The sequence below is a fragment of the Colias croceus genome, chromosome 3, assembly GCF_905220415.1.
Source record: "Colias croceus chromosome 3, ilColCroc2.1".
Taxonomy (NCBI): domain Eukaryota; kingdom Metazoa; phylum Arthropoda; class Insecta; order Lepidoptera; family Pieridae; genus Colias; species Colias croceus.
Window position 1 is genome coordinate 3077695 of NC_059539.1, and position 12667 is coordinate 3090361.

The 12667-nt window shown below is 33.4% G+C and overlaps 2 non-coding genes across 2 annotated transcripts; both read left to right on the top strand.

The window, feature by feature from the left end:
* Nucleotides 1-1485: 1485 nt before the first annotated feature.
* Nucleotides 1486-1603, top strand: LOC123690772. Its single transcript, XR_006751335.1, has one exon. It is a non-coding gene; the product is annotated as a 5S ribosomal RNA (ribosomal RNA).
* A 461-nt stretch (nt 1604-2064) lies between these two features.
* Nucleotides 2065-2138, top strand: Trnat-agu. Its single transcript has one exon. It is a non-coding gene; the product is annotated as a tRNA-Thr (tRNA).
* Nucleotides 2139-12667: the final 10529 nt, after the last annotated feature.

Sequence of the window (12667 nt, forward strand, 5' to 3'; positions counted from 1 at the left end):
GGACTTTAAACTACGATCACGCGCTCCCTGAGGGTCCAGCATCACGTGCCCACTCGCCACTTACACTTCGCATCCACCCTTCGAGCTAAAAGCTCTCGCGACTCCACTCTGGCCGGCCGGTTAAGGCAAGCCAGAGGTGGGGGTCCTGTCCTCGTCAGGTTTCACTCCGACCGGCCGGTGAAGGCAAGCCGGAGATGAAGACAGGGGCCTCCCCCGGGAGCGCTCGGTTCCCGCGGGGTCGCTACTCCCCGACACCCCGCCACAAGGTGTCCTGCGGGTTGACTGACTGCACGGGTGGAATATCTACTGTCACGTAGACAATAGATATTCCAACCGTGGGCGATGGGGTCGTCACATCCCTACGCCGTTATTATTATTATTATTAAGATTTCTTTTTCTAAGTAATCTTATATAAAATATATAAGTAAGACATTTGTTTGATTACTAAGTACATCATGTCTCGAAAACCCATTACCTATCATATGTTATTAATTATTATTACTTAAGGTCTACATTTAACTAGTCAATTCAAAGCAGTTAAATTGATTGTGTAATATTTTGTTCACTATTAGAATGCATTTAATAATTTAATTGCAATCTATTTGTAATTAAAAACTGTTTAGGCCTAGGTACGTAAGAAATGTAAGTATTTTTTCAAAATTTTCTTAAAAACTATGACTAGGTAACTACCTACTGTATCATAGTTTTTAAACGAGAATACTTAGGTACCACTGCATCAGTTGGTTAATATACGGTATAATTGCACTAATTTACTTGATTAGGGCATTAAAAGCAAATCTAATTTGTTTGCTGCATTACCGTGTGTTCTTTACTGCGGATTTGCATGTCCCAGTCACGGGTTAGATGCAATTAGTTTTATAGCCGTGACTGCTTTTTGTTTGTTATTTGTTAACTATTTAGTAATCTGAGGTTTCAGTTTTAACTTCATAAGAAGAATAATTAGAAAAAGTCGTTCTACGGCTCAGTTCTACGGTGATGACATAGATGAAGACTACGTTGATTAATTTGAACAAAAAAAATGTGTGCGAGTAATAGTGTACACACGTAAGAAGTGAAACTTCTTTATGACCTTATTTTTCAAAAAATAATCCATACTATATTAATATTATAAATGCGAAGGTAACTCTGTCTGTCTGTCTGTCTGTTACTCAATCACGCCTTAACTACTGAACCAATTTGCATGAAATTTGGAATAGAGATATTTTGATACCCGAGAAAGGACATAAACATACTTTTTATCCCGGGAAAATGACGCATTCCCGGAAATCCCACGGGAACGGGAACTATACGGGTTTTTCTTTGACTGCGCGCGCGAAGCTGCGGGCGGAGACCTAGTATTTTATAAATTTTGAAACTAAAACAAAACATCCATACGATAAAACAAACAGAAAAAAATAACTAAAAAAATAACAAATTTATTTTTTTCTTGCTTGTAATACAATACATTATTTCGAAGCGACCATCGCCAACGTCCATACCACGTTGAATACACCGGTTCTCGTCCGATCACCGAAGTAAGCAACGTCGGGCGCGGTCAGTACTTGGATGGGTGACCGCCTGGGAACACCGCGTGATGTTGGCCTTTTGCTGTTTTTTTTTTAATAATTTTCATTTTTTTATAAATATTGAATTATTAAGATATTACTCAAAGCAAACCAGGATAAAGTAGTTAAAAGTAAATCTAATTTGTTTGAAGTTTGGCTGATGTTCCTAGACAAAGCTATTTACGTAAATTTATGGCTTCATCGCGTGATCAATTCGAAATCACACGACTGCATTATATTTTTTCATTATAATGTTAACAATTACCATTTCTTAACATTAAAATTGATGAATATATTAGAATTAAAATAAAATATTAACGCTATACAACATAAAAAAAATATTGTAAAATGTAATAGGTAGATAAAAATAAACAAAAACAGGCTAAAATAAACAAGTGACTGTACGTGTCAAATGTAATTATTCAAAACAAAATTGTGGATCTTTTATCAAAATCAGCACGTATAACAAATGAAGAGTTATTTCGAACGGCCCCGCATCGGCACCGTGGCTTAGTTGGTTAAAGCGCCTGTCTAGTAAACAGGAGATCGTGAGTTCGAATCTCGCCGGCGCCTGATATTTTTATCCTTTTAACTATTTTTTTTATTTGCACGTGTTTGATTTTTTAAAATTGTATTTTTTATAAATAATTTCAACCGAATAATAAAATAACTTATAAAAGAACTTTAAACATTTGATTGCTAAAATAAAAATTTACATCCAAATAAAATTAATTTAGTTTCAATCTAAAAAATAAATAAACCTGTTCAGTGTTCACTTAACTCAAAAGTTATGAATAGTATTTCCTTGGACAATCGTAGCCCATAACAATAACAAGGGTAATCAAAATAATAAATGGCGGCGGGGAGCGGATCGCTTTTTGTTTCCAATTATTTTTATTGGTGTTCTGTTAATTACATTCTTTAGCGAGAGCCGGCCGCGACCCGTAAGAACATTGAGAACCCTATTCTTAAACCATTTGATATAAAACTAACTATAATTTATACGGAACCTTTCATGTATAAGGTACGATGGGATTGTCATCGTCCTTTAGGACAAAAATCCCCAAATAAAAAAAGATTAAAAAAAAAAAGTAAATAAGTTTGAATTGACGAATTTTTTTATCAACAATACCTAATTAATGTATGCACCTTGAACTAAATTTGCAATTTGGACGTAGGTGTTCTTCTGCCCATAATAACATTCTGTAGGTCTGTAATCATGATTAAAATATTAATGATTTAATTGTTACTCAGAATAATTCAACATAATATTAAAATGTAATCCACGAAATAAATAATTTCTAAAATTATGAGACATATTATTTTCTATTAGACATTCGAAGTTTATCTAATAATGACGTAACACATTTTTTAATCAAATCCTAAAATACAATTTGAAGTTAAGATTCAAGTATCGCACGACACCACAATAGTGTACCCCATCGTCCGAGAATGCACTTAAAAGCGCCTGTTCGCAGTAACAAAGTAGAGTGTTATGTTTTTGCTAAGCATTTATTGATTGAGCTATACAGAGCCGCGAATTTTTATTGGCTTAATGAAAGCGGTGTCGGTAAAGGAATAAGCGGTTAGTTGTTAATGGCCGAGAGATGGTTATTTGAAACGATTAAAGGCAAAGCCAAGATTTCATGCTTGTTATATTTCATACATAGGCTGTATAGTGTATAATGTATATGTACCTATAGGTACAAATATGGGAATGATATTACGGTTGAGCTGATGCAAACAAATCTATATAAATATGAAGAAAAGGTATTATGCGAAAACTACCTTACGAATACTTAGTAGAAATGGTGAAAAAGTATGCAAAAAAGTACCTATATAAAGATGATAATATAAAAAAGCTAAATTGAAAATGATGTTTTGAGTAAAGTGGATTCAATTTCTGCGAGAGATTTTATAAATTAATTATTGAATACCTAATATGTAAGTATGTATAAGTCATAGGCTAAGGTCATAGGTATACCTACTGGCTACTAAGTATATCTAGCTATTGTTTTTAGGTTACGAATTTCACTTACACAAGTAAGTAGCCGTACCCTCATTTTTTTGGACAGTAATTTTATCTGAATTATTTAATATTTCGGAAATCCTATTTCAATATTTAAGTTACAGCCTACTCGTATTATTTAGATTAGATATTGTTACGTATATCTCATGTCCTGTTAACGTCATTAATTTGTTTTATCTCTCCACACAGTTAATGGTTAATGGTTTAATCATAAAGAGTAGACATGGCGCCAAACAAAGTTAATTACAAATAATAGTCTAATATAGCGTGTATAATCTGTGATATCCAATAATTCATAATTATCATTGCGAGCGCCTAACGAATTCGATTGGAGCTATTCCGGGGAATTTTATTAAGTGGCCGTGTAATTGGTTGTAATTAACATGTTTGTAGAAAAATCTGAAAATTATATCGATTATTTCGGGTTCCTTTTTTTCGTTGTGTGTAATCTAGAGTTATATTATTAGCGCAGGAGTCGCATATTTTGTTTTTGTTAAAATTTTGATGTGCTTTATACCTAATATACCTACCTACCTACAAAAGTTTACAGTATTTTTTTCTAACAATATTCTTTGCGGAAGAGGCATAAATAACTAACTACCCACGTTATGTATAATTTTATAAGTACTTAAACTTTAAACCAAACAAGATAGATCACAATCCTAAAAAAATATTAAGCGTTCCGCTTTCCATTACATTCACAATAACATAACCAATAAAAGGATCATAAACAAATTTGTAACAATCAAATCGGTCGTAAAGCTCGATCTACGAAATTATATCACATCGGGAACACGGCCGCATTTTATTGCCTAATTTTCTTGATTTGTTTTGTCTAATGAGCGCTGCGCTGTATGTTCCACTAACAATCGAAAAAAGCAACTTACAAACGGAAAAAAGACAAAAAATCAACCAATTTTTTACTCTATGCCAATGATAATAAGATTCTATAACGTTTTTTAAATAGAACACGAATTTGGTCGAACCTTATTATTAGTTTTATAGTCTCGTAATTGGATGAAACGCTCGCTTTGTTTCGGATGTCGGCTATTTAGATGTTTTCCCAATATCCATGTTGATATAAAATATAATGTGATTGTAATTTATTAATCATTCTTATTAAGCGAAGATGGTTTGAGCACGAATAGATTTCTTGACTTTAATTTAAAATGGGAAAGTTTGATGTTTCGCGTGTTTCGATTAAATTATCTATTAAATAGGAATATTATTTTATAAAATTATATAAACTAACTACTTATAGTTTAGAAAAATATAACATAAACTTACAGTCTACAGACCTTTCAGTTTAAAAAATACAATATTATCTTATTAGGTTACAGAAGGAATTTATTTTGCCCCAATTGTTTTAAACTGAATAAGTTTGAAGGAACCTTGTTTTTTTGCAAATGATATCTAAAACAATTGAGTCGATACATATCAAACTCCGGTAAGTCCATTCTAACAGAAATGTGGGAATCGAGGTATTTTTAATAACTTAAAAAAACAATATGTTTGGACCTTTATAATTTTTGACGGATATAATATAATACATTAGAATCATTTTTACGAAGAAAAAGAAATGTATTACTTGATGATTATGCCACAAAATTAGATTTAAATCTGGACATACAGGCGTTTGATATGTACCAGCAAAACTTACCGGGTTTTGAAAAACATCGTCATGGACTTACAGGGATTTGATAGAACTTAATTTTGGGACGTACTGAGGTGGTGGAAATGGGTAGATAATTCGTCGCGTTGTAAGTATTGGACATTAAAATAAAATATGTACATTAAAAGATACAAATTATTATTATTATTAACCTTTATCATCCCACCGCTGGGCAAAGAGAAGGGTCAATAAATCAAAACAGTTGAAAAAATCTCAGTACGGCCCTGGGCTACATGGCTGGGAATAACTACTGTGCGTGTGCTGTGCGTCTAGTTTCATTTATCTTTTAGCTGTTCAAGCAAGGCTCAGAGCCTTGTCTGTTTTAGCTTTTGGTATTGTTTTATTCCTTGCTTTGTCTTGAACCACCACCTCTATAGTAAAACTGTTTTCTTCCATCATTTATCAATTAAAACGATTTATAAGCATTGGTCACACGTGTTAGCTTCAACAAAATTGAGAGAAATGGCAGCCATTTTAGTGCTATACTGCGCTGTGATTGGTCGAAATGGACTTACCTGAGTTTGATAAACCACTGTCGACGGACATACCGGAGTTTGAAAAAAAACATTTACTTTAAACCTTATTTTAATAGAGATACGATTGACTTACCTTACTTTGAAAAGTACAGACTGGTTTAGTTTTACAATTCAAAATTGGCGCCATTGTTATCTCAATTTTGGCGGGGAGTGGACTTACCGGAGTTTGATATGTATCGACTCAATTAGGGTCAATGTACCACTAGCTGACCAAGCGCCAATACATGACCAAAATTCAAATATACGCGCCAATTAAGAAAATACGGCAGCCCCAGATGATAGTTTATTGTTTTTTCTATAAAGCAACATCATCTATAAAATAAAAACAAACCTTGCTGCTATTGGTCAGAAATATCGACATTTTTTCAACACGAAGATGTAATTAAGTAGGTAATCACATTTTTTACTAAGAGTTTTTATCGGGAGTTGATTGGGAAATATTAATTTATCTTGAATGCAATCGATTACTCTTTATATGTCTTGTTATAGGCATAATGTTGAACCATTCTGTTATAGACTTTCGGCTTCATTTTTGGCATGAACAGTTTTTCATGATTTTTAGCGGCCTGGTTATCTTTTGGAGCAACAAAAACAATTTTTCGCCTATTGTTGACCAGTATGGTCAGCTCTTGGTTCTTTATATTTTGCTAAGAAAGACTTGCTTTTTTTGTGCTTATACCTAATTTAACAAACCATATAAGCCGTCTAAGTCCTATTCCAACACCAACAATGCATCTCGAATCAACATCAACTTCAGTCAGTCATTTCCTTGAACCTCCTTCGCCGAAATTAGTAGATTTAATAACTAAAATGCAACAGCAAATAAGTCCAGCTTTTGGCAAACATTTCATATGGCCTTCTGATTCTCCGTTAAAAAAGAAGATTGAACGCTTGCCCTTTGCTACAACTTCCAAGAAATGGCAAGACTACTGGGTGTCGAAGGAAAAAGAGAAAAAAGAAAAGATTGGTATGGTACGTAGGTATAGTCATTAAGGATTAATATCAGTATTGTAAGAATGATTTATAACATTTAATAAAATAAACTTCAATATAAATACAGACTTTTTTTTATTTATTAAATAAAACTAATGTTCGAAGAAGGATATTTTGTCCATTTTGAAAATGGTCAACTTTTAGAGCAATGATGGTCAGGTATTGGTGATCAGTGGTCAGGTATTGGTACTTTTAGCAGAAGTAACTTTCAGAGTAGTTTTCATAAAACCTTTAAAGGCTATCAAATTGATACTAAGAACAATAGTTGCAGTGACTATTCAATTATCTGTGTCCCAAAAATAACATTGAACGTAAAACAAATAACCCGTTTTTTATCTATAGCTAAAGATAAAACCGCTTAAATGGTCAACTAGTGGTACATCAACCCTATATGAAGAAACAACGTAAGTGTGCAAGTAATGCAATTATTTCCGATATATTAAAAAAAAGATACTTCGAAGAAATAGATCCGTCAATATTATAATATAGAGCCTGTGTATAGAGCTAATATTGGTTGTAGGTATATGTTACTACCTAAGTATTAACGTAAGCTTTCATAAACATCCGTTTTGTATTTACACAATCACTTTATACATAATTAATGTATTAATTACCGGAATATTAATTAGCCCGGGTATGAATTGATTGTCAACATGAGGGGCGGACTACAGCGCGCCGCTCCGCCCAACGCCTACTGTGATTTACAAGGAATTATTGCGTAATAAAGTACCTACCTACAGTATGGAGTATTTTTGCAATTTAATATTAAGGGTATTATTTATAAGGTAGGAGATAATTAACATCAAAGCTTTTTTATGAAATCCAATCATACATTTTTTTGAATATAATTGCAGACTGTAGGTATGTGTCGCTTTTTGTATGAAAAAGTAATAAATTTCTATTACTTTTTCGGCGATAAAAAGCACGTAAGGAATATCTAAGATAAAAATTATAATGGAACATTTTAGGAATAATTCTGTATTCAGATAAATTTTGAACAATTTTAAACATTTCAAAGCAAATCACACGTTTTGTACACACATACACATTTTGTATTTTACACATAATTAGGTTTAAATACCGAACTACTACATTTATTAATTTTTTTTTCGATTCTTTATCATTGTCGACTGTCGAGTGTTGCAATCACTCTACATCTTGCTTCTTCTTAACGAGGGTCTTATTAGCCAATTACCGGCTGTGGACAACCCGTGGAGATCGCCATTTTCATTTTTCAACAACCAATAATATATTGGATACTTATTTAATAAGTAATAACTGATATTCATGTCTTTCGCACTTTTGGGTATAACTTCGCTCGACGAAATCTAAAAGGAGTAGATATTTTTTATTTAATTAATAGGTAGATACACTAAGGTTAAAACTATTTCATCGTAGATACCTTGGTAGAGATAAATATAAATCCGTTTAATTTCAAAGGTAGAGTAAAACTTCAATGTGTTTACAATTTACATACCTAGAAAACTTTTGAAACGAGTTCCTACAATTGGTAAGTAGGTACCAACCTACACACGTAAAAAACCATTTTTTTTTAACGTTGGGAAATGCTTTTACGCATCCCCCTCTACAGTTTTGCTGTATGAGGGGGTATGTGGGACTCGCAAGAAGCCATACCCACTAAAACCCAACGGTGGCCACCGTTCACCTTCGGCGGCAGGGGTTAACAGCTAGGCCTTATACCCCCACCGCCTACGTAGTGAGTGCCGCAACTTGGCGACCCGACCAAGCCCATAAGTTGGCAATAGGTGACGGTATCGAAAATGATAACGCCACCATATTAGGTACCGGGCTATCCGCTTTTTGTCACAGGGGGGGCCCCGGCCGGTTTACTTGCAGCGAGCATAACTGTAGTATGCTCGTCTCTACGTAAACCTCCCCCTGTGTTGGTTCGCATTAATTTAAGGCTGACGTTCGACGTACAGACGTCTGCGTCTGCCTGGTTTAAGTCGGCGCAGAGGGTCAGCCGCTGGGTCATTTTCCCTAGCCCTCTCTGCGTCCTCCTTTGCCCTCATGATGGTATCGCAGAAGGCCACAACCATATTCCAATTCGCTTCGCCAGCGACCATTGACTTAACGAGGCCTTGCAGGGTCAACTCGTTTCGACACACGTAAAAAAAAAAACCATAGGTAACTTAATTTATAGTGCAGCCCTCAATGTCCTTACTAATTAATCTACAAATTTATTTCATGTCTACTTCCTATAAGCCCTTTAACTACCTAAGTGAATTATTTAATTTTACTACTAATTGAAGTGTCCACTAACAAATGTTGTATTTATTATAATTAATGTAGATTGGGGCTATAATTAATCCCTTATAGGTATCCTAATTTTCGAATGGTTCATGGAAAATTGAAGCTATAGGCTCTCTACATATTATCTAGTACCATCTATTTAGTATTTACCTTATCTAGTAATCAAATATGTACCAGAAATCAGAATTATTGTATAACAAAATATAATTATTAATTATGTATTTAATTTAACACATTTCCACATAATAATACAGTTCGAAACATACAATCTTAAATTTGAACATCGATACGCGTCAATTAGACACAAAACGAATGCTTTACGCACCAACACAATAACAGCTCGTACCACAGAATAAGTTACTGTCGACGCCATTTTGTATTGAAATTCAAGCACAATATATTACGTTTGTTTGTTAAGTTAATTGCTAAATGGACTTCGTTATTCAGGCGCATATTTTATTAACTATCAGTGCTCGCGAGTCAAATAAATATCTTTGATTGTGAAAGATGTATCCGCTTTTCGGTTCCCTGAACGAAACGCCCGCGGCTGTTTATTTGAACAATATTTTTCAAAGTATTGAAACGTTTTAGGATTACGTTTTAAAGGTTTGGGTTGTCGATGTAATTAACGCTTGGTTTTAAATATTCAATTAGAACTCTACCTAGAGATACTGTTAATTCCTAGGTACATAGAGCTGACTGGAAGACTAGATATTTCATTTAAGCCTTTACTTATTCAATAATACATAATATTCTTGTTTATTTTTAACATAATTCTAACAGGAGCCCTTTATGCGGAGGTTTTCCTGTAAGTCTACAATGAGCCAAAGTACAAAATACTTATTTAGGTTGGTATATTTTAGGTAGGTATCTTAACACAGCCTAATCTACTTATCTTAACATTAAAACTACTAGAAATTATTCCGTAGTACGACGTTAAATGATCCTAATAAACACTAACACACTTCCTATACAAATAAACATTCGAGCATCCTATCAATCCGCCCGAGGCGAAACAAGCAATTTAATTTATTTTCCGACTCTGACCGCCATTTGCATAAAACGTTAATAATTTATCCACATAAAAAATTAACCTCTTACCCCAAACTTAATTAGAATCCACTAAGAAAGGCATACTTAAACTTTAATTACTTACAAGTTTTATTCAGTTAATTTTGTTTTAGTGAACGTCATAAGTCAAGTTATCAATTAGTCAATCAGTATGATGGATGAACGTCGAATATTTTGGCAGTGAAGAAATAAAAAGTTACGTACCTTCCTACGCGGTGGGGCCCCGCTGTTCTACTAGCGTATTATGTTCGTAATTTATTTAAATTTATTCAAATCTTTTATTTAAACCTACAACAATCTTTCTCCTGCACATGGATGAGCTGTAGGCTCTATCTATATCTAGCTTATAAATATTCTATCCGTTGAGAATGAGAAATACCTGAACAATTTTAAAAGATTCTGGCTGAATATGTTAAGATTAGTAAAAAAAATACATAGGTACATAGGTTATAGGTATAAGGTACTTAATAGCATTCAATGCTAAATTATAGTAGGTACATACTTTAAAAAGTAGGTATATCTTACCCACGAAAGTTTTTAATGACTCTATGTTTCCTAAATCTAATTTTAACGGTTCGGTACTCTAACTTTAAATATGTAACAATTTGGTCCTAATCCATTACACATTATAATAAAAAATAGGCACGTTACATAATTTATTAGACCTTATCCACACAACTAGAGTTGGTCAGCAACATAATTGGAAAAGCCCGAGGCTTCAGTTATTTATGCGCACCATACATCATCTGTTGAGACAAACAAACAATCATACGCAAATACGTTTAATGTAATGATGTTTGTGATCACTTGTTGAAATGTTATATTTATGTTGATGTGTAAATTTTATTTATCATTGAGAAGTAGGTAGTTATAGGTAAACTGTTTAGTGTTTAGGAATCACGTACCTAGGAAGATAATATTCTATAATGGTAGAGACACTTTTATTTATTATAATTGTAACATGTGGTTTTATGTAGTGGTAGTTGTACAAATTAAAACATTATTAGGTACTGCAAGGTAAGCTGGATTTCTTATTATTTCGTACACATCATAGTAAATCAAGATATGAGTGAGTAATTTTAGGAAGAAAAAAAAAAGGAAATTTCGATTGAATCAGTAGACGAGTTATCGAGTATTTACGTAGATAGTGACAGAGAATACTCTACTCTACTTACTACCCTGTAGGTACAGCTCACTTAAACATTATGTTAAAATATATATACCTATTTATAGAAGATAGAAGCTTTTCCTCCTTCGTTTTCTCGACAAATTATGATCATCGATAAATGTAAAATTAATTTAGTAATGGATTAGAATAAATACTGCTACACAGCTCGCTCCAAGCCGCACCGCGTGACGCCGCGGTCTGCACCTACCACCTACCTACTGAGAATTCTCACATTATAATCGTTTTATTGGTAGGTAATAGTGTTATATTATCTGTGGTACTTATTACTTATTAATCAAGCTTATCTCGTCATAATAGAGAAGGTTGATATGGTTCAATTTTTAATTAGGTAGATATATCATAATACGATACCTAGTGTTTTGATGTAGGTACCTACCTAAAAAAATTGCTAAGATGAATTTGTGCTGATTGAATGATAATATGTTTTATTAGTATGAACCTAACTATAATACCTAGATATATTTAGGTAAAATCTCTGCTAATTTAGGAATTTAATCTCCATCACTCAGGATCTGAAACGTAAGCTTCTTACAGTATAGTAGGTAACTAGTAATGACAGAGAGCAAAAGTCACGTCATTGGACAAAGCTCTACAATTATAAAATGGCAAAAAGTAGAGCAAATTAATTACTTACTTCGAATGAATGCCATCTGTTTACAAGCAGGTACTAATATAACCAATGATAGTGTTCAGTATGACTAACTCAAACTGTCACCTCAACAGCGTAAATCGTACTTATCGTTAGATTCAGTGAAATGTCCCATAAAGTGATAACATAATTGAATCGAACAGTGGTCTGCCCACGTATGGTAATTAGACAAATGCCTGCGTGGTGCGACGACACGCTGGGTCCGTAAGATAGACCTACGATTCTATTAGGTGCGGTTAATATGAGTTTTGTTTTGTTTGGACAGCATCTAAGCCAAGAATAAAGACGAAGTATGAAGATTCAAGATATTCTATGTGGTGAGGTGCCAAAAATTGCACGGGTAAAGTTTTAAGGACGTTGTTTTTCAGGATGACTGGATAAAGCAAGGATTATAAATTTAAATAAAAATATATTATAAAAATATAGTTAACTATTCTAGGATTTTATTCTTACTAAAAAATTTACTTTTTTTATCAAGAAATTATAAAGCAAATTCTTAAAACTCTATCACTTGTTTGTCACCTATGGATATAATGAAATATTTTAATAGATAAGTACTTTCAGAAAATATCATGCATAATTGTACCAAGTTTCAGTATCATCATCATCATCATCATCAGCCCATATACGTTCCCACTGCTGGGACACGGGCCTCCTATGAGGGTACAGGCCATAATCCACCACGCTGG